General features: G+C 47.6%; 1 long non-coding RNA gene across 2 annotated transcripts in view; it reads right to left on the bottom strand.

The window, feature by feature from the left end:
* Positions 1–20,941, bottom strand: part of LOC143821785 (uncharacterized) — a 37,434-nt gene extending 16,493 nt beyond the window's left edge. For both annotated transcript variants that reach the window (XR_013225910.1, XR_013225909.1), the window contains exons 1-3: positions 20,786–20,941; positions 16,815–16,882; positions 13,577–13,661 (exon numbers count right to left, since the gene is read on the bottom strand). This is a non-coding gene — a long non-coding RNA (uncharacterized LOC143821785). The remainder of the gene's footprint in view (positions 1–13,576; positions 13,662–16,814; positions 16,883–20,785) is intronic.
* Between the last annotated feature and the right edge of the window lie 2,018 nt (positions 20,942–22,959).

Here is a 22,959-nt window from a genome sequence, read left to right as displayed (position 1 = left end):
CCTGCTGCTGCTGTTGCGGGCAAGAAGAATTCTGCCCCCTCTTTAGGGAGACCTTTTGGAAGAATGCAACATAGTTTTTGGTTCTAATGCAAATTTGCATTTATACATGGTCCTTCTTGATTCTTGTCCTTAAAATCTTATGTTCCCTGGACTGTCTTTATTCCCCCTCCCATCCCATGTATTTACTAGAGATCCACTCCACGTCCTGATTTCCTGCATCACACACATGCGTACAACATGTGCAAAGGACAGTCATGCTTGCCATTCTAGCAGATGTTGTTGTTGGGGGGGGGGGGGAAGCATACAAATAAATAAGCAAGATGCCTCTTGTACGTAACCCGGCAGGATTGGCATGCCTCTCCCATTTCTCCAGAGCATTTCCCAAGGCAGGAGCAGTCAAACTGCGGCCCTCCAGATGTCCATGGACTACAATTCCCAGAAGCCCCTGCCAGCGAATGCTGGCAGGGGCTTCTGGGAATTGTAGTCCATGGACATCTGGAGGGCAGCAGTTTGACTACCCCTGTCCCAAGGCCTCTGAAGAAATCCTCAAAAAGCATTACTGCAACCAGAGAGAGAGAGAGAGAGAGAGAGAGAGAGAGAGAGAGAGCGTGCAGCCTGGCCCAGGAGCCTTAATCCCTGCTACAGCAAGCTTTTAGGGCAAATGTCGGCTTCAGAATGAATGGCTAGCCTAGAGGCCTTCTCAGCCTTTACGCCTCCTCCCCCTAACCTCGCAGCGCGTCATGCATAATGCCAACAGGCTCCATTGTGGTGCTGGACACCCAACCTGCCATTTAGCTCCACTCTAGGCGCAGCACAGGCCGGGCTGGGGCCAGAAGCTCAATTGGGAAACGGGGCCAAGCACCGACTCAGCTCTTCCAAGGGTGGTGGGTGAAGAGGAGGAAGGGCGCACACAGCGCTTCCTCACCCCCTCCCCTTTGGTGCAGACTTTGGGGCCAGCCTGATAAAAGTTGCCAGCTCCGGGGTGGGAAACATCTGGCGATTGGGGGGAGACCCTGAGGAGGGCAGGATTTGGGGAGGGACTTCTATGGGGTATAATGTCATAGACCAAGGGGGGCCAAACTGTGGCTCTTCAGATGTCCATAGACTTCAATTACCATGAGCCCCTGTAGTCTGTGGACATCTGGGGAGCGACAATTTGGCCACCTTGTCATAGACAGTCTACCTTCCAAAGCTGCACTTTTCTCCAAGTACTTCAGGTACAGAAAAGTGGCATATAAGAACCAACTCTTCTTCTTCGTCTTCTAAGCAGCTTAAATTCTTTCTTTATTTTATTTTACTTTGCTCGCATCCTGCCTTTCACACCAATAAGCACCCAAGGTGGTTCCCCTCGCCTCCCTTTTATCTTCACAACAACCCTGTGAGGTAGGTGAGGCTGAGAGGGTGCAACTGGCCTAGTTATCCAGCCAGCTTTCATGTCACAGGTGGGGACTAGAAACCGCATTTCCCAGATCTTCATGCTGACTCTTTAACTTCTACCCCAGGATGGTTCTCCATTTTGTCCTCACAACAGCCCTGAGAGGTAGGTGAGAGTTGCCGCTGTGGCTTGGGACCTTTGCAAGGCTGGGGAAGGAGACGTTTGGGGAGGGATCTCGGCGGGGATGCCTCCCCCCCCCCGGGGAAGCGTTGCCTGGAGTGGAGACCCGTGGCCATTCCGGGAGCTCTTCTGCCACCCCCGGGAGGCTGGCAGCCCCTGCCTCTGCAAGCGCGGCCCGTGCCCTGGGAAGGGGCCACTCCCCGGCAGCCCCGCAGCCAAGGGGAAGAGAGCAGAGGGCGGGGGCGACGGCCCTTCGTCTGGGTCGCGGCGCCGCTTCCTCGGCCGGCGGTGGGCAGGAAGCTCCGGGAGCGCCTGAGCCCGGACCCCGCCGGCCTTCATTCAGCGCGCCCAGGCTGCACTCGGCCAGCCGGGTCGGCCCATTCCCCGCCCCGAGGGGGGGGGCTTTCGGCGCCCTCCCCAGGATACGCTTGCCATCCGGATCGCCACGATCGGGGACTCAGACAACTCCGGCATCCAGTCCGGGTTTTCCAGCGGCTTTCTCCTCAAGAAAACCCCTCTCGGTCCTGAAGGAGGCCTCTCTCTACCTGTCTGGCTCCAGCGCGCCGCAACCCGCCTGCCGCCAGAGCCCGCTCACCTGGGACAGCGGCAGACAAATCCCAGGATGGATTGCCGACCTGGTCCGGAATGGATTTTGTGCCTGGCGCGGCAGGCAGCCCCAAACCAAAGCAAAGCCACCCACGCCCTCAGGAGATACCTGCGCTTTGTTACTCTCGTTCTTTTTCACGAGCAGAAAGGCGGCGCTTCCTGTGTTTTGCTTCCCCACAGCTTGGCGTGAGAAATAAATGGCCGAGGCGTGCAATCCGCCCTCCCCCCGGGGGCTCCCCCTCAACTGCAGGATTCCCGGAGGGGCTCAGGGAGGCCGTGGTGCAGCCCCAACGCCCGCCCCGCCTCACGTTTAGCCTTTCTAGGGAAGGGCAGACCAAGTGACAGCACTCCGGGAAGAGGCTTCGCTCCTAGGCCCGGCCCAGGCAGGCTGCCGGCCTGGCCCTGGCTTCAGACAGCACTGCTCACCCTGACGGACGACCTCCAACACCAGCTGGATGGAGGTGGCTCAGCGCTACTAAGATCACGCCCTGAATAAATCTTTGTTAGTGTTAAAGGTGCTACTTCAGACCAATTCCTAACAGCCACATAATCCCAATTAAAATAAATTGTGAGGAATGTGGATACACAAGTTAAACAAGGTTAGCATGCATAGTGAGATAAAAAGCCTTTGTCCTTGTTGAGTCCAGGGTATGTCAAACTATTGAGCAGGGGTAGTCAAACTGCAGCCCTCCAGATGTCCATGGACTACAATTCCCAGGAGCCCCTGCCAGCGAATGCTGGCAGGGGCTCCTGGGAATTGTAGTCCATGGACATCTGGAAGGCCGCAGTTTGACTACCCCTGCATAACTTGCATTTCTGCAATCTCCCTTTCTAGCCTGTTCTGTCCTGTAGGATGGGAGGCTGACAAGGAAGACTGACAAACCGCCTCTGCTTCTCACTTGCCAGGATCGCCACAAATTGCTGAAACTTGAGGGTACTTGTGTATGTGTCTCAGGCCCCTGCTTCACCATCTTGTTGCCAAAACTTGACAAGCCCCAAACTCTGCAGCCTTTCCTCAAAGGGAAGCTGCTCCAGTCCCTCAGTCACCTTGGTTGCCCTCCTCTGTTCCTTTGCCTGATCTGCCAAGCCCATTTATGATGGTCAGAGCTTCACAGTATCCCAAAGGAGGCCACACCTTAGGGCTAATCAATGTTATTCAAGGTGAGAAATTTTGAAAGCTCCCAATTTAAATAAATCTTTGTTGGTCTTAAAGGTTTTATTTTTGTTGTGCTACTTCAGACCAACATGGCGACCCGCTTGAATCTATTTACAATCAGGATATTCTGCTCCAATGTGCAACACATGTCAGCCTTGTTGTTGCCCGCTCACCCAACTTAGAGAGAGCCCCCTGTAGCTCTTGGGTTTCACTGTTCTAGATAATTCAGCATCATCTATACTAGCGATCCCCAACCTGTGGGCTGCAGACCACATGTGGTCCGTCGACTAACTGGAGGTGGGCTGCGAAGGACGCCTTCTCCCCCCCCCCCCCCGGCCCTTTACTTCATCCACGATCCGGCAGGCGCACATGGGACTATCTCGTTGCAGAGAAACAAACTCAGGGTTCCCATTGATTTGTCATTGTCATGAGTTAAAATTTCCATGAAAATAAAATGTTCCTTATGTTCATTGTTGTGGCGTGTCTGTATCTTATTTTGAAGGGATGTTTAAACATTGCCATAGCGATCAGAGAGCGTTAGGGCAGTGGTTGAGAGTAGAGGAGTAAACTACCCCCCCACTGGGCTTCAGTAAAATAGTCAAGCGTTGAGTGGTCCTCAAAAAGGTAGGGGACCACTGATATACTATGTTACCCAATTCCAAACTATTTATAAACAAATTAATTGGCACCAGCCCCAGTTCTGGGTCCTTCTGGGATGCCACTGCTCATGTGCATTCACACGGCCGGGTTGCACATGCGGGTTTGCGGCCGCGCATGGTGCAAACGTGCATGCGTGACCGACCGCGCATGCACACATGTGCAGGAGTGCTGCAAATGCGCATTTGTGGCCATGCATAGTGTGCATGCGCAGCCCGGCCCTGCGGAGGCAAAGAGCTGCGGCCCACTGCCAGGGCCTTCGCGGCCGGCACCGGGCCGCAGCTGGTGGTTGGGAACCACCGCTCTAGACCACCTACTGCTCAGGGCTACGGCTGTAATGGGCTCAGTTCTACCTGCTCTATCCCAAATAATACTGTAATGCTATTATGGTTGCCAAATTCCAGGTGTTAGGAATAAATGTAGAAAACTCATATAAAGAAATACTGTGTACAGTAAAATAAAGAGTGTGAGAAACAATTATTGACTAAGTATTTTTCTTTGTCAATGAAGTATTTATTTTTCAAGAGGAAATTGCTTCTAGAATACACTGAAAACGTTTTTTTGGGGGAAAAACCTTCCTCAGTTCAAATCAAGCAATTCAGTAAAGAACCATAAGAGGATCTAATGGTGAATCCTCATGCGTAAGAAACATTAGACTTGATTTGAATGCAAAAGTCAAAATGTGGTGTGAGAGGGATAAAAGGTAACAAGTTCCTCTCGGTGTGACAGCATTCCTAGTTCCAAAGGGCTACAGCTGATGCTGTCCACTATTACCACTTTGGAAGGTGGACTCTGACATTCTACCCCAATGAAGTCTCTTCTCTCCCCAAACCCCACTCTTCTCAGGTTGCACCCCCAAAATTTCCAGGTATTTCCCAAGCTGAAGCTGGCAGCTGTAAGTCCCATGGGGAAAATTTGCAATCCAATACTTTTTCAACCCAGTACCTTTAACTCAGCCATGCACACCTGAGCATGCTGGTCCCAAGCCTGGGTAAATAGGGAGCGTTAAGGAAAGACCTGACAACCTACCTTGTAAAAAAAAAATTTTGTTAAGAAAATCCTTTGATACAGCTCTCAAACAATTTCAGTCTTGTGCCCAGTGGTGACCCCTCGGGCCAGAAGGTTCTCAACAAGTGGCTGGGAGGAGCAAGGACCTGCAGCAAGTAGCCCTGGATTTTATGACCTGCCTGGGGCAAATCCAGCAGGAACCTCAGGTGCTGATGCTGCCAGTGGTGACAGCGAGGGTCTGTACTTTATGAAGATGCACCAAATCGCAATTTGGAATGTTAGGGGACTGACTCAAGGAAAATTAGAAATTGTCAAAAGAAATAGGTTGAACATTGACCTTGGGATTAATGAATTACATTAGATCAGGGGTAGTCAAACTGCGGCCCTCCAGATGTCCATGGACTACAATTCCCATGAGCCCCTGCCAGCGAATGCTGGCAGGGGCTCCTGGGAATTGTAGTCCATGGACATCTGGAGGGCCGCAGTTTGACTACCCCTGCATTAGACAGATGATGGTTTCTTTCAGTTGGAAGATTTTACCATCTACTATTTAGGACACAACTCCATGAGAAGGAATGGCATGGCTTTTATTACAAGCAAAACATTTTCTCGAGCAGTGGAAAGTTTTTCGACAATCAATGATCGAATCATGATAATTTGAATTTGTGCCAATAAATATCACAGCTATCCAAGTATACTCTCCAACAACTGATGCAACATAGATGGAAATTGAAGACTTCTATGCCACCATTCAGGACATTTCAAAACAAGTACCCGAGAAGGATGTCATTTACATCATGGGTGACTTTAATGCAAAAGTTGGCACACAAGCAGAGAAAGACATTATTGGCAACTTCAGACTTGGAGAAAGGAATGATGCAGGTGATTGTCTGGCACAATTATGTCATGAAAATTGGTTTTGCATCATGAATGCTTGGTTCAAACAGCATAAGCATTGCCTATGCACTTGGACATCACCAAATGGACTTTACAGGAACCAAATCGACTGTATCTTATGCCACTGGCGATGATCCATCTCAATCCTCACTGTCAAAACATATCCAGGTTCAGATCATGAACTGTTACTGGCTAAAAATCAAAACAAAACTCTGGAACATCAAGAGAACCTCAGGGTTAAGGAAGTTTGCTGTAAATAAAATTCTACTCACATATGCAGTAGAGGTGAAAAATCGATTTCAGCTATTGGACACAACAGAAAAGTTGCCTGATGAACTGTGGCAGGGAATTCAATCAACTGATGTTGAAATGGCAGTTTAACACATACCACACAAGAAGCCAGAAAAAAGATCAAAATGGCTCTCAGATGAAACTATAAGAATAGCTGAATGTAGAAAAGCAGCAAAAGCTGCAAGCAAAAGGGAGGAGGCAAGAAAATTAAATGCAGATTTTCAAAGGGCAGCAAGAATAGACAGTGAAGCTTATTGGAATTAGAAATGTAAGCAGTTAGAAGAAGATTACAAAAGGGTACACAAGAGAAATGCTTTCACATAAGCAAAGAGGTTCCGAATATCATCTGCTGATTGCAAAAACATTATCAAAGATAAACAAGGGAAGGAACTTGACTGACCTACAAGAGCATCAAAAACAGGTGGCAGGAATACACAGAAGAACTGAATACATGCAGAATGGAAGTTTGTTCTCTTCAAAATGAAAAAGAAATAGAAATAGAACTTGAATCAACCATTCTTGAAGAGAAAGTCGAATGAGCCTTGAGTCAATTGCGAAACAACAAGGCCCCAGGCACTAACAACATACCTGTGGAACTGCTGAGATGTGTACCAATCAAAACCATTACAGTTTTGTGCCAGAAAATCTGGGAAATTAATAACTGGCCAGAGAAGTGGAAATGCTGTGTGTTCATCCCACTACCCAAAAAGGGTAACTCAAAAAACTGTTCCAATTACCGTACAATTTCTCATACTAGTAAGATCCTGCTCAAAATCATACAACAATGAATAGCAACAACCAGTGAAAGAGAATTACCAGATGTTCAAGCTGGCTTTCGACAGGGGCATGGTACTCATGATCACATAGCAAACCTGTGCTGGATTTTGGAAAAGTCACAGGAATACCAGAAGGAGGTCTACATCTGCTTTATTGACTACAAGAAAGCTTTTGTTGTGTGGACCACAACAAATTGTTGAAAGCCCTGCAAAATTTCGGCGTGCCAGTACATATGATCAAACTGATGCCATCACTCTATGCAAACCAAGAAGCCATTGTACGTACACCATTTGGTGACACTGACTGGTACAAAACAGAGAAAGGAGTGTGCCAAGGTTGTACTCTTCCCTCCTTCCTGTTTATTTTATATGCTATGGTAATTATGAGAGAGATTGAACTCAAGGAATCAAACACTGGAATTAACACTGGAGGAAGGAATATAAATAATCTTCGGTACGCTGATGACACGACCCTCCTGTCAGAAACTAAGGAAGGCCTCGGACAGCTGATTAGAAAGGTCAGTGAAGTAAGTAAGACATTTGGTCTTAAACAATACAAAGACAAAAATAATGACCACTGCAAAAAGCAGACATGTCACAATAACAACTGATGTTGAAGAGATCGAATGCATTCAAGAATTAATGTTAGTGGCAATTGAAGTATGGAAATAAAGCATCGAATTGCTCTGGGTCACTCAGCAATGATGAGCTTGAACTGAACATGGAAAAGTAAGGACCTACGCCTGGCCAGCAAGTGTTTGATCTACCATATTTCCAGTAGCTACTTATGGTTGTGAAAGTTGGACCATGAAAAAATCAGACAAGAGAAGCATCGATTCGTTTGAACTCTGGTGCTGGAGAAGGCTTCTGCCTGTGGGTTCCATGGATGGCAAAAGTCACAAGCAAGGAAATATTACAGCGCATAAAGCCTGATCTATCACTGGTAGGCAAAATCACGAAACTCTGGCGCCCTTTCTTTGGCCATATGTGATCACTCAATGAAGAAACCAAATACGCTAGGATTGGTCAGTGGAAAAAGGAACCCAGGCTGACAGAGGGTGCAGTGGTGATGGGCATTGCGCGGCTGAGGGAGGCGGTACGGAATAGTGGACTGTGGCAACAGCTGTGCCATGGGATCGCCAAGAGTCGGACATGACTGAATGGCTGACAACAACAACCTTTTCAGACCTCCAGAATGATTACTTTTAGGGATGGAGACATTTTTTCTGTCCTCCTTTGTATGCTGTTGTTCTGTGTCTTTCTGTCTTGCTCAGCTTTGTTGCTGTTGTTTCCCAAGTACTACATTTCTCTATAGGGGGGTCATTTTCACACCATTGGCAAGTTACGTGCACTTGACATGCACATACAAAAATTAAAACTGAGTCATTGAATGGGGGGGGGGGAGGGGAGGTTGCAAACAAATAAGCAGGAAATGGCCCAGCTTTCATTTGTGTGGGAAGGAAGCCAAAACAAAACGGGGATTTCTAAACTGAAATTTGTAAACTTCATTAGCATCCTTAGATGCTCTTTAGAATAGCGATCCCCAACCTGTGGGCTGCGGACCACATGTGGTCCTTTGACTAATTGGAGGTGGGCCCCGAAGGACGCCTTATCCCCTTTTCTTCATCCCCCCCCCCCCGGCCCTTTACAACACACTTCGGGTGTCATTGTCTCCCATCACTCCCAGATGGGACTATCTCGTTGCAGAAAAACAAGCTCAGGGTTCCCATTGATTTGTCATTGTCATGAGTTAAAATTTCCCTGAAAATAAAATGTTCCTTATGTTCATTGTTGTGGCGTGTCTGTATCTTATTTTGGAGGGATGTTTAAACATTACCATAGCGATCAGAGAGCGTTAGGGCAGTGGTTGAGAGTAGAGGAGTAAACTACCCCCCCCACCGGGTCTCAGTAAAAGGCGTTGAGTGGTCCCCGGTGATAAAAAGGTTGGGGGCCACTGCTTTAGAAGACAGTTTTAGTGTTTGGTCCAGTAAACGCTGGCTGACCAGCCTCCTTACAAACCTCTGGGTAGGATCAGGGCAGACAGAGAAAATCAGCCATTCACAAAATGAGACCTCCTGCACAATCTTACTCCCTCTGGACTGTCCCCCTTGTCACCTGACTCTTGGTAAATCAGTGGCCAGGGTTGCTGGGAGAAAGCGACAGAACGGCCATTCTTCTCCTCTGAGTCACAGCAGCCAAGCTCTTTCCCCGTCATGCTCCACAAGGCCCTTGGCATTCCATCTCTGCGTCGTGGCAAGATCTCTATGGTTACCGTTGTCACGGTGCGCAGCAGCAAACAAGAGGCTGACTTTCTAGTCCTCCTACATTCTTTATGGTCACAGCCGCTGGGCGAGCAGCTGGAGGAGGTAAAGGAAGAAAAGCCCTGCCCTCTCCAGCCAGGGTTTCAAGGTCTCATGGAAGTAAGAGGGATCTCTAGACCCACATAGGCTAGTTCCCCTGGAGAAAAGGGAATTTCCCAGCACAATATTAGCAAGTCTTATTGGGGGGAAATCACATTCTGTTTTGCCACATCGTAAGAACCTCACAAGATCCCTGATGGATTAGGCCAAACCCCAAAGCTGGATGAGAACACCAAGGGCCATCCAGTCCAACCCCCACCCCATCTTCTCAGGGACTTAAAAAACACCCACTCCTGACAGACACTCATCCAATCTCTTCCTAAAAACGTTCAATGCAGGAGACTCTACCACCCGCCGGGGCATCCTTTTCCTTCTATAAACAGCCCTCACCCTCAAAAAAATGGATCCTCTTTTCTCGTAATTTAAACCCATTATGGTCCTTGTCTCTAAAGCTGCGGTCAACAAGTTGGCCCTTTCTTCAACTTGTCTACCTTTTACAAAGTTAAACACAGCTCTCCTCTCACCCCTGGCCCTCCGCTTCTCCAAGCTGCACCTACCCAGCTCTCTTGACTTCTTGTGAAGTATGGACCCCAACCCCTCAACCACTGTAGTTGCCCTTCTCTGAACACGCTCTGGCTTGTAAATATCCTTCTTATAATCATAGAATCATAGAGTTGTAAGGGACCTCCTGGGTCATCTAGTCCAACCCCCTGTACTGTGCAGGACAGTCACAACACTATCACTCATCCACTGTCACCTGCCACCCCCTTGAACCTCCACAGAACCAGCCTCTCCGTCAGATGGCTACCCACCCTCTGTTTAAAAATTTCCAAAGATGGAGAACCCACCACCTCCCGTGGAAGCCTGTTCAACTGAGAAACCACTCTAACTGTCAGGAACTCCTTACGGATGTTTAGACGGAATTACTTTTGAATTAATTTCATCCCATTGGTTCTGGTCCGACCATCCGGGGCTCCATCCTCTATATAGCTGCCTTTTAAATACTTGAAGATGGCTATCAGATCCCCTCTCAGTCATCTCCTCTCCAGGCTAAACAGACCAAGCTCCCCCAACCTTTCCTCATACGTCTTGGTCTCCAAGCCCCTCACCATCTTTGTTGCCCTTCTCTGGACATCATCTGGAAATTTATTAAGTATCCCCAGTAATCCCTCATCCAAAGATTCAAGGGGGTGGCAGGTGACAGTGGATGAGCAATAAAGTTTTGAGTGTCCTGCATTGTGTGTTTGGGGTAGACTAGATGACCCAAGAAGTCCCTTCCAACTCTGTTATTCTATGATTCTATGATAACTATAAAGAATCACCGACAGCTTCTTAATACAAGACTTTTTGCATTCTTGATGCTTTTTCAACCCCAAGATTTAGATCTTTTAATCTTTTAACGGTTTGGGATGCTTCCAAAATTCTTCTCATCCAAATTTCTTCCAAGATTTTCATTTTCCAGATTATCATGTATTGTTTAGAAAATGTTCAGAAACTCATGCTTTAGGGCAGTGGTTCTCAACCCCAGGGTTGTGACCCCATTTGGGGTCGCCTGGCCCCTTCTGCGGGGCCCCCAGGTTGGTTGCTGCCACGGCTGCGGGGGCCGAAAGTGGCGGCGGGCGGCGGCAGGTGATGGTAGCAGACAGCGGTGGGTGACAGCACTTTCCCCTGAGTTTTTCTGGCTCTGATTAAAATCGCTTTCATTTATTTCATCCTTGTTCAGTTTGAGAATTTATGGGGGACCGACCCTGGTATATACTGGTAGAGATCCACGTTACCCCTTTTGTTAGCCAAATGCCCCAACTCAATTTCTAATTTGGATATTTGTGGCAGAATGGGCCTACTTCAGCCTGCAGACCTTATTCCACGCTGCTCGCACTATGGATTTCTCTCTCACTCTAGTAACATTGCTGCCATCTATGAAATTTCCTGCTGAGAGTGTTGGAACTCCCAACTTCACTTCCAAGTCCTGAGGCCTTGGCAGTCTGTCTCCTGCAGTCCAGTGCTTGATCCTCATGGGGGAAATTTACTGCTTGGGACCCTGCTCCTCTTGGTGCCTCTTTTACAATACTGTCTCTGGGCTGGTGGGTACAGAGAACCACTGCCAGCATCTAAGGTTTAAAGCATTTATTAAACAGAAAATGTTTACAAGCATAGTTTAAGCACAGTACCAGACTGACCAAGAGATTCCAAAAGAAATTGAGTAAAAACACAATCCTTCTTACTAAACATGCCCTACTAGATGTTAAAAATATATAAACAGACTCCTTCTCTTAAGAAGAGCCTTCTCTTGTGGTGCAGAGTGGTAAGGCAGCAGACATGCTGTCTGAAGCTCTGCCCATGAGGCTGGGAGTTCAATCCCAGCAGCTGGCTCAAGGTTGACTCAGCCTTCCATCCTTCTGAGGTTGGTAAAATGAGTACCCAGCTTGCTGAGGGGTAAACGGTAATGACTGGGGAAGGCACTGGCAAACCACCCTGTATTGAGTCTGTCAAGAAAACGCTAGAGGACCCGGTGCTTGCACAGGGGATACCTTTACCCTTTGCCTTCTCTTAAGAAGTTCCAGGCTTCTATAGAGTTCCCATTACCCTAAGCTTACTGCAGCTCTCCAGGTGACCATATGGCCAATAGCTGCCCCTCCAAACCTCAGGTGAGTGGTCTGACCCCTCTGATGGATCCAAAACCAAAGAGAATGCACCCTTGGTGCAAGGCTTTTTAAAATCATTGTAGCTTCTCACCCCCTGACCAGGTCACCTAGGGTCAGAGAAGCATATCCTGGCATTTAAAACCTCCAACACTCTATTTTTTGCTTGAAGAAAGGACAGTGTTTAACCATACTATTGTCTTTAGATGAATTAACATTTGGATAAAGATGACCTGATGTGAACCTGGCAAGCCATTCCCCATCCCCCTCCTCTCCTGTCAGGTTTCAGCCTTGATTGGGGTGTGCGTGTGTTAAAATTCTCAATTTAACATCTCCACAGAAAAGAAAAGGCCTTTCTTTACAATGTCCTTTTGTTGGCTCTCCAGAGGAGCTGGTTGGCCACTATTTGAGAAAGGATGCTGGGAACAGGATGCTGGATTAGATGGACCACGGGTCTGATTCAGCTGGGCTTTTCTGATGTTCATATCCTCATTCAGAGGATCTGGTTGGCTATGTAGGAGACAAGATGCTGGACTAGATAGACCACTAGTCTGATCCAGCAGGGCTCTTATTTTCACAGGTGGCAGCACCCAGCCAGGTTTCACCTATCCAGTATTAATACAAGCAATTGCTTTCATTTTTATGCATTTATCGTCACTTTGAGCAGTAGTATCAGAGATTTGTATAATCCAAAGTATTCTTCCACCTAATGATACTGCAGAGGTGAGGATGTAATGTGGTGGTCAGAGTTCTAAAGGCTTAGAAAGACCTCTTGAAATCCCCTCACAGCCATGAAAGACATTCTCTGTCTTTCTTTCTCTGGTTTGCCTACCTCACAGGACTATCTTGAAGATAAATACTGAAGGGAATAGAGGCAGAATCACAGTTGCTGAGGTGACTGTCTGGACAGCCTTCCATTTTCTACTTGGAAGCCTACTAGGGATATCTGTGTGGCCACTTTGAGAAACATGCTGTTGCATCATTGGTTTGATCTAGCCAAGCTGATGGCCAAAGGTCCGAGGTGACGGTCATCTCCAGGCTAGACTTCTGTAACTTGTCTGCCTGCCCTTTTCTCTGCTCTGGGAGTTACAGCTGGTACAAAATGCAGCCTATGCTGAGGCAGCGGCATTGGCTACCAATGAAGTACCGGATCAGATTAAAATATTGGCTTTGACCTTTAAGGCCATACATGGTCTAGGCCCTGTGTACTTGAGGGGTCCTTTAACTCCCTGTGCTCCATGTAAGTCCTTGCGATGAGCAGTGACCAATCGGCTGGGAATCCCTGGGCCAAAGGAAGTCTGCCTGGCCTCGGCCAGAGCCAGAGCCTTTTCATCCCTGGCCCCAACCTGGTGGAATGAGCTCCAGGAAGAGCTGAGGGCCCTTGCAGGAGCTTGTATTGTTTTGCAGGGCCTGTGAAATGGAGCTCTTCCGCCAGGCCTTTGGTTGAGGTCTGGAGGAACAGGGAAGATCTTGCTCCTCTCTGGACTGCTGTTTACCATCTTCCAGCTGGGGTTGGGGTTGGGCTTGTATATAGAGCTGGGATTATGAGTGGGTGGGTAGGAGGGAAGGTTTTTAATGGTTTTATATAGTTTTTAACTGTTTGAACGAGTCCTCTTAAGGTGCCTTACCTTCAACTCTGTAAGAAATAAATTCATCCTCCCATCACTCATGGATTCCTCCATCAGCTCAAACAAAGAAAAAGTTAAATTCCTCCTGTGGAAAAGGTGGGGTCATATTATTAAGCAGGTTGCCAAATTTTGTGCTCATGTGCTTAGCACACGGGAAAGACAACTTAAGCTTAAGTAAAGATATTTTAGTGGAATTTTACTATGCATTTTTTATAATGTATCTATCAATTATACAATTTTATATATTTTAAATTTTGTATTGGCTCCTTGATTATGCAATTTTCTGCTGTGAAATGTTTTTTTCTTGCTATCCGTTTTATCTGGCCGCAGTGCTGTATTAAAATAAATTTGATTTGATTTGAACTGTTGTAAACCACCGTGAGTCAGAAGAGCTGGGAACGGCAGTAATAAAATAAAATAAATAAAATAAAATAAAATAAAATAAAATAAAATAAAATAAAATAAAATAAAATAAAATAAAATAAAATAAAATAAAATAAAATAAAATAAAATAAAATAAAATAAAATAAAATAAAATAAAATAAAATAAAATAGGCAGAATAAGATTCTAAATGCAAACCCTGGCTTTCCTCCATATTATAAGTGAGCCAGCACGAGGTAGTGGTTGGGCTCTAACCTGGAAGACCCAGGTGCAAATCTCCACTATGTCATGGAAGCTTGCTGTGCGATCTTGGGCCAGTCATCATTCTCTCTACCTCACCCGGGTTGTTGTGAAAGCGAAATGGAGGAGAATATTGCAAGCCACACTGAGTCTCCATTTTGGGGGTGGGGGGTGGAGAGGTATAAATTCAGGCCATGCATACATTCAATGGGACCACAGAACATTCCTGCTAATTTTTATCATCCATTCACCACAGGGACTGGAACCGTCCTCTCCTCTCCCAACTGAGCACGCCTTTGGAAGAGACCCGATAACACATCTGATGCACAAACTCCTAGATTTTTTTCCAGTCATGTTTTAACACATTTCTTAATTAACATGTTTGAGCATAAGATTGGCTAGCAACAAAAGTGAGAATTTTGTTCATTAGCACAGTCTGAAAGAGTGAGAATTAACAGATTAGGGAGACAAGCCCCCCTCTCCCCCCCTTTGTGGCATCTCCTGTGCAACAACATGGAAAACCCTCCAATGGGAAGGCTGACATGCCACGCCAAGAGTTGCCTGCCACAGCTCCCTGCCTCTGCTTGGGCCAGTGGGGCACATAGCTGTCACTCTCAGAGTCCCAAGTGTTCAGACTGCTGCCATGGCACAGAGACCCCACAGAGGTCCATTTCATGCCCACAAGTGGTGATCGACATCATCTCCTGGACTCATGCCAGTTCTGAAGCTATCTTGAATTGGCTCTGTGGCTTGTGCCTCAGAAACATGTGTGCTCTTCCTGATCCTCTCCATAAAGAAGTAGACCAAATCCTGACTCTTTCTTGAAGCCAGGGAGTTCAAGAAGCTGTGCATCTGTCCCCCACAGGCTTTGGAGGCACAGCTGTGTGTCCACAGTGGTGATATTGTGCATAGCACATCTGCATGTTCTGGTGGATAGCTTCCTCTATGACAGGGCCCCCCAACCTTTTTAAACCTGCAGGTGGGCACCTTTGAAATTCGTATCGGATTATGCAAGATCTGTAGTGAGTGTGAGCAAAATATAAAGGGGGCATTGAAGGTGTATATTTCACAAAGATAGGAGAGGGTAATTTTCAAATTATCTCCTCCAGTATCCTGATTGGCTCAACAAGGAACTTCCTGCTTGTTTGGGCACACTTCCTCCCTGCTTGCCCCCAGAACAGATGTTGAACAGAAGAAGGACTGTTGGTAGCTAGATAATTAGGTCTCTATCTCTCTTTCTGTAAATATTTGTTTATCTTCACAATAATAAACCCCCTTTTTTATTATTTTAAGCATCCCGGTGCTCTGCCCTCTTCATGTATTTAAACTCTGCCAACAACTCAGACATAATGTAGTGTGCACAACTATAAAATGGGAGGGGGGCACAGTGGCCACTGTGGGAGGTGGAGCCAACCACACACATTCACAGAGGAAACCAAAGTGCAGTGGGAAACAGGAGTAATTAAAAAAAACTGAAGTCAGAGAGAGAATAAAATCAATGCTGTAGTTGCACCTGCTGTTGATTTTTTTAAAAAATCTGCACAACCAATTGAATGGGCAGGAGCCCACCTCACCCTCACCCACTTTCCAAAAACACTTGGCAGATGCTCTAGTGTCCCTGGGCACCTCATTGGGGAACCTAACCCATGGCTTCCAGGTGCCCTGGCCAAATGGAACCTCAGTCTTCAGAAGCAGTGTACCTCTGAAGGTCAGGTGTGCAGTGACAGAGTGGCCACTGCCATGGGCTCTCTGGAAGCGCCTGGCTGGACCCTGTGGGAAACCAGAGGTTTGATTCAAGGAGCCTTTGCTCTGATCCCTCAGTGACCTATGTTCATTCGAACAGCCTGCCTCTATTCTGCTGATCCAGATTTGGCCTTGCAGAGAGCTCCTCCTTTCTGAGGTCTCCTCCCCAAACAGCTGCCTCCAAGATTTTCTGGAGAGGAGCAGAACTGAGGAGGGCAGGAGCTCTTTGGCTCACTGCACCCGGACGTGATAAAAGAATTGTGCTGATTCCGCTCTCTGTGAGCCTTTGCTGACATCTTTGGTGGCTCATTGAGGGGGGTGGGGAGGGGAGCTGGCAGGGTTCCTTTCTCCCCTAACCTTGCAACCTGACTGCTGCCGGCTTAGCCCCCTTCTCCCTTTCCCCGCTATCCATAATCTCGACAGCTGGCTCTTCCCTCTTCCCGCAAGCCGCAGACCCAGATATGGAAGCATCATTTTGAAAAAGGTACGCGGGGGAGGGGAGTCTCTTTCTGGGTCGTTATGGATCCAGCAAGGAGATATATGGTATGTCGATAGAGGTAGCAAAGGAGCACAAGGAGCGGAGAGATTTATCAGGAAGTGTGGCTCCGATTTCCCCCTCCTCCCCCTCCGGAGCTGACTTTCCAGGGTTCCAGCGCAAAATGAATGAGAAATCTCCACTTGTGTAATGCGGGTAGAGAGAAGCCACTCTTCAAGTATCTTTGCTTGTCAAGGACGACCTGGAGTTGAACTTCATTAAAAAAAAAAAAAAACCCGGTCCCTCACTGCCTTTGAAATGCCTACAGTTTTTATCACAGGAGCCTGCCTGGACACCTAGGGGATTTCCGCACTTGTTAAAAATAGTGAAATGCTTACCTTTTGTTGTTGTTATATTCCAGCCGCTCCATATGACGTTGCCAACATTCAGCATCTGGGCAGTAAACCTGAGACGTATAAAAGGGTAGTATAAAAATCTAATAAAATAAATAGATTAAATAAATAAATGGCTGGCTACGTCCTCCATTTTAAAGTGTGAGTTGGTGAATCCCAAAAAGTGGATTCAACAACCTACATAGCACTAGCTAATTGAGAGCAACCAGCAAGCAACCAGCAGAGGGAAGTTATGGAGGCTCAAATGTGCGAAAGGTGCCTGCCATGTCCGGCCCTCACTCTCCCGGGGATGGGAAGGTCTTTTTAAAAATGCCTGAAATCCAGGAGCAATGGATAGACAGACAAGCGTGCAGGCGATGCCAGAAAGAAATTTTTCCAAACATTGTTGTACAAATCATGCCTCTCTAAATCTCCCCCCCTTAATAATCAGGAACGAGATTAATTTTAAAAATTAACAAAGAGTGATTCAAGAAGGGGTAGCGTTCAAAAAGCGCTATGCATCTATGATTAGATGCATAGGAAAAGCAATGGACAAGTATGCATTTTTTAAAAATTAGCAGGCATTGTGGGACCTTTAAAGCTTCAAGAAAGGAGATTGGCTGCCTGGCTTGATTGACAGGAGGAAGAAAGTTGCATATAAATCACGTTGCTCTCTTCCACCATTTCAAGGAGGGTGAGAAGTGCGAAGAGGCAGCAGAGAAGAGCAAGACAGGAAAAAGGTGAGGAGGGGCAGGGAGGCGCGATTATACTTAGCGTTACGCGATTCGGCTGGTGTAATGCTATTTTTACAGATGTGCGGAAATCCTCCAGTAAGAGAGCACTGTAGGGTTTGCGAGTGAGCAGAAACATAGGTCTGTTCTCACAGGGAGGACTACATCTGTCCCTGTGGGGGTTAGCAGGAAGAAGAAGAAGAGTTGGTTCTGTGAGGGAGGTGGGGCTGAGAGAGCACTGATGTTACTGAAGAAGAAGTGTTGGTTCTTAGATGCTGCTTTTTCTCTACCCGAAGACTCACAATCACCTTCCCTTCCTCTCCCCACAACAGACACCCTGTGAGGGAGGTGAGTCTAAGAGAGCTCTGAAATTACTAAAGAACAGTTGGTTCTTATTTACTGCTTTTCTCTACCCAAAGGAGTCTCAAAGCGGCTTACAGTGGTCTTCCCTTTCCTCTCGCCACACCAAACACCCTGTGAGGGAGGTGAGGCTGAGAGAGCTCTGATATTACTGAAGAAGAAGTGTTGGTTCTTAGATGCCGCTTTTTCTCTACCCGAAGGCTCACAATCACCTTCCCTTCCTCTCCCCACAACAAACACCCTGTGAGGGAGGTGAGTCTAAGAGAGCTCTGAAATTACTAAAGAACAGTTGGTTCTTATTTACTGCTTTTCTCTACCCAAAGGAGTCTCAAAGTGGCTTACAGTGGTCTTCCCTTTCCTCTCGCCACACCAAACACCCTGTGAGGGAGGTGAGGCTGAGAGAGCTCTGATATCACTGCTCGGTCAGATCAGTTTTATCGGTGCTGTGGAGAGCCCAAGGCCACCCAGCTGGTTGCATGTGGGGGAGCGCAGAATCGAACCTGGCTTGCCAGATTAGAATTGGTGAATGTGCCTCTGTGCAAAATCATACCTTTCCCAAAGAACATTAGCATGTGACGGGGAATGGTTAAGCTGAATCCTGAGATGCTTGTTTTCTATGTGCGGGTTTCTTAGGAGCATTCCACTGTGTGAGCTCTTGATTACAGTTGGGCAGGCCTGGCATAGTTTGACAGCTGCCTCCAGTGAGAACTGGGTCACAGTGTGGCCCCCTGGATGAAGTGTTTCTTGGGGGGGGGGGAGGACACACTTGTAACCTTGGGTTTGAGCTGACCTCTGACACACATTTCATGGGTGGCGTAAGAGAGATTTTCTCTGCCACCAGTGACAAGTGGAGCCTCGGTGGATTGGACCACCTGGCAGTCTAGCCCACCATCCTATTTCTAGCAACAGCCAACCAGATGCCCATAAGCAAGGCATGAAGGCAACTACCTGTTCCCATGGTTGCCCTTTGCAATGGGTAAAGGTAGACTGCCTCTGAATATGGGAGTTCCATTTTGCCATCAACAAACCCACCCTCCATGAAGCTGTCTCATCCATTTTCGAGCTGCTTAAGCCAGTACCCACCAGCACAGTTTATAGAGATGCATTAATTGTGCCCAGTGCAAATTCCTTTTTTCAGTTCTAAATCAGTAGCCCATCAATTCCATGGGGTGAGACCACATTCTACTATTTTGGAAAGGGATTGCAGCAACAACAACAAAAAAGCTGTCTCTTCTCCATTCCATTCATAACTTTGTAGGCTTCTCCCATTCCTTCCTTCTTTGGTAATTTTTTCTTCCAAACAAAGATAATGGATATAATCATTGGAGCATTTAAAAAGTCAACGTTCTGCATAGAAAAGGTGGGATTTGGGTCACCTGTATTCATTAAGCAATTCATTTGGCAACCCTCTAAATATAGTTCTGCATTTTGAACAATCTGTTGGCAAAATTCCCTAAGCCCTTTCCTGCCTAAGCTGCGGTTTAGAGGCAGAGCCAGCAGCTGCAGACTGCACAGGCCCCTGCTCGAAGGGAGGAGATCTGTTTTTGGGTACTGAGGCACTGAGGAGGGGGCAAAGTCCTGGTGGCCACTCTGTGGATGCCCAACTAGTTGGTCTATTGGCCTGATCCAGAGGAGTGTGTCTGTGTGTATGAAGCACTGCCGGCTAGGCTTGAGTACTCTGGCACGCTTCAGCCGCTTTGGTGAGCACCAATGCCTGAGGTTGCCAGCACCGGGGAGGGAAGGGGCAGCGCCGCCAGTGGCACATGACCTGGCGCCCGCATGCAGGCACAGAGCTTTGCGCCTGTGTGTGGGCACTGGCCGCCGCTGCCCCTCCCCTCCATGCCACTGGCCGCCTCGGGCATTGGTGCTCGCTGAAGCGTGCCGGAAGCTCCACCCTACTGCCAACCCTGTAGGGTTTTCAAGACAAGAGACCTTCAGAGTGTGCCTGCCATGGCCTGCCTCTGCATAGCAACCCTGTACTTGGTGGTCTCCTGTGCCAATACTAATCCAGGCCAACCATGCTTCTCTGCAGAGAGCCAAGGAGATCTGGCTAGCCTGGGCCATTCAGTTAGCGCCCAAGAAAGCTTAAAAAAAAAACATTCAAGAGTTTTTCTAGTCTGTGCTCCATTCTAGTTATCCTCACTTCCAGTAAAATGCAGAGAATTCCTGACATCCCTTACGAAATCCAGAACATGTGTGGTTCTGTTCCCAGCCTCCCTTCTTTTCATCTGCATCCCTCCCTCTCCGCATGCTCCCACGGCTCGTGGATGATAAAACACTGCAAAAAAGCCATCTGGGTACAACCACACCTATACAAATAATCCCAACAAGCTTCAAGGATGACCACACCTGGGTTTTTGGGGGGTGGTTTTTGTTGGTTTATTTCCAAAAATAGGGATTTCATTTTGAATAGCGAAATAACGGGAGAAGGATGAAATCTTCTCCCTTCCTGCGCTTTGCAGCCTGGTGCTGGTCAAATAAACAGATGTGGCACATTCAGCAATAGCGATTTATAGAAATGAAACACACTAAGCTCATGATACCTTTTGTTAAAACTAAATCACAATACCTATACAGATTGATCTATTCCTTAATGGCTCCACCTTCATGTTTTGTCATGCAACTCCACTTGGAAAGGTAATCTCCCTGCTTTCGCTGGCACATTTGTGACACATAAGTGCAAACTCCAACCGCCAGACTCCATAGGTCCAAGGACAGGGCCATGTAGATAGTGCTGAAACGTCCTCTCTTCCCAACACCCACAGCCTACACAGAGATCAAAGTGAAACTACAAATAGCCCCAGACTCCCAAGCATTCCCAAGCTCATCCAACGATTGCTACAAGCCCCTTCCTGCAGAGAACAGAAGAATATCAAGAATACATACATTAAGAACCTTGACACGATGCTGATGCCAAAACAGATCCTGACAGTGGACAAAATGGAGAGGGCATAGAGGAGAGCAACAAAGATGATCCGGGGCCTGGGGACAAAGCCCTAGAAGGAAAGACCGAGAGACTTGGGAATGTTCAGCCTGGAGAAGAGGAGAGCAGACAGGATGGCTCTCTTGAAATATTTGAGAGGTTGTCACTCAGGGGAGGGCAGGGAGTGGTTCCTGTTGGCAGCAGAGCAGAGGACCCACGGTAATGGGCTTAAACTATGTGAAGAAGGATATTGGCTAGATATGAGGGGAAAAAACTTTCACAGTGACGGTACTTCAGCAGTGGAACCGACTGCATAAGGAGGGGGTGAGCTCCCCCACACTGGCAGTCTTCAAACAGCGGCTGGTCAGACACTTATCCTGGGTGCTTGAGGCTGATCCTACACTGAGCAGGGGGTTGGAATAGATAGCCTGAATGGCCCCTTCCCACTTTAGGATTCTATGGGCCATTCCGCACAGCGTTAATGTTGCTGAAGTCTTACCATTGTGTAACGCTATTTTTTTTAACATTACGCATGACGTCGTACACAATCTGCAACACTCCCGCAAAAATTGCTTTGTTGTAACGCTTGAGAACAACTCTTGAGAACAACCTGAAACACATCCGAAAAAGACATGTGCATTCTCAATACAGTGGTAGCAAGCATGTCCCTCCCTAAGCTCTCGCACCCGAGCTTCCGGCGTCGTGATCACCATTTCCCCCCCTTAAACTGGCAAAAGCAACGAATAAGTGATGCTTGTTCAGCTGAAATCCCTCCACAAGCAAATGTCAGTAAAGCACAGCCAGAAATTGCACCGGGGGGGGGGGGAGATTTTTTTTTAACTTTAAGAGCATGTAAACAATTAAGCACCAGCTCCTATGCAAGCAAAAAAGGTCTTTCTGATACATTGAATGAACGAATATGTGTTGCTACTGGTGCTTTCGGGTTTTTAAAAAACAGTTTTTAAAGGGAAGCATGAACAGAACAGTTAATCGGCTGTTCTGTTTGATTGACGGCCAGGGGCGGGAGGAAGCATGGAAAAAATATTGCCTCCTTTGTTGCAATTGCGGCGAGACCGGAAACTTGTGCGTTATGAGAGCAGCGCTAGTGGGAGAGCCTTTTTTCTGAGAAAAACGGCTGTGTGCGTTACTGAGACCTGCCGCTATTGATTGCAGCACTTTTCAATAGCGCTCAGATTTAGCTACATTGCCCGTTGTGCGGAATGGCCCTATGAGTCTATTCAGCAGTGGAATGGGCTGCCTATGGAGGCGGGGAGTTCCCCCTCACTGGCGGTCTTCAAGCAGTGTTTGGACAGATCCTTATCCTGGATGCTTCAGGCTGATCCTGCACAGAGCAGGGGGTTGGACTGGATAGCCTGCATGGCCCCTTCCCACTCTAGGATTCTATGAGTCTAGTTCAGCCATGGAAGGGGCTGCCTAAGGAGGTAGTGAGCTCCCACAGACTGGCAGTCTCAAGCAGCAGCTGGGCAGGTACTTATCCTGAGTGCTTGAGGCTGATCCTGCCTTGAGCAGGGGGCTGGACTAGATGGCCTGCATGACCCCTTCTAGGATTCTATCCCCTTGGTCTTGTGGTCACCCTGTTCCTCCTGTACTCATTTATGGTGCCTGTGCCACAGCAAACTAGCCACCCATTAGCTGGCCTGGGAGGGCAGACCAGTTTGGGATGGACCAGGGCCTGCTGCAATTCGTGCAAAGATGGTATGCAGGGTTTTGATCCTGACTTTGTGGAGCGCAGTGCTGGTCATAGAACCAAATACAATCACCCAATTGTGTAAAGTGCCACCAAGTTGTAACAGACTTATGGAGACTCAATAGGCAACAGGCAGGCAGGCGGGAGGGGGGGGGGTGCCATTGCATGCCTCTGCATGGCCACCCTGGACCTCTTTAGTGGTCTCCCATCCTAGCTGACCTTGCTTAGTTGCCAAGATCTGATGAGGTCGGGTCATTCTGGACCATCCAGGGCCAGGTCGATCACTCATTGCGGCTTCTGTTTCAATGTATCTGAAGAGGAGTTGTTGTTGTTAGGTGCGAAGTCATGTCCGACCCATCGCGACCCTATGGACAATGATCCTCCAGGCCTTCCTGTCCTCTACCATTCCCCAGAGTCCATTTAAGTTTG

The sequence above is a fragment of the Paroedura picta genome, chromosome 12, assembly GCF_049243985.1.
Source record: "Paroedura picta isolate Pp20150507F chromosome 12, Ppicta_v3.0, whole genome shotgun sequence".
NCBI classification, from domain to species: Eukaryota; Metazoa; Chordata; class Lepidosauria; order Squamata; family Gekkonidae; genus Paroedura; species Paroedura picta.
This window is presented reverse-complemented; position numbering and strand designations above follow the sequence as displayed.